The sequence below is a fragment of the Penaeus monodon genome, chromosome 30 (assembly GCF_015228065.2).
Source record: "Penaeus monodon isolate SGIC_2016 chromosome 30, NSTDA_Pmon_1, whole genome shotgun sequence".
Lineage (NCBI taxonomy): Eukaryota > Metazoa > Arthropoda > Malacostraca > Decapoda > Penaeidae > Penaeus > Penaeus monodon.
The window spans coordinates 33,174,722-33,174,944 of NC_051415.1; positions in this window are offsets into that span (position 1 = coordinate 33,174,722).

A 223-nucleotide genomic window follows, 5' to 3' on the forward strand; every position below is an offset into this window, starting at 1 on the left:
TCATTTATTATTTATTTTTATTAAAAAACTTTATTGGTTGTTTGGGGGATCCATTTGGGCCCCTTAAAAGCCCCTTTTATTCCCCCTTGCCAAATGATCCATGGAAAAAAGGGGCCGAAAGGGTTTGTGCCCCGTTTTGACACCTTGTGGGGAAAAAGAGAAAAAGGGGTGTTATTGATAAAGGGGACATTCTTGAGGAAAAAAATAAAAAAAAAGTATAAGA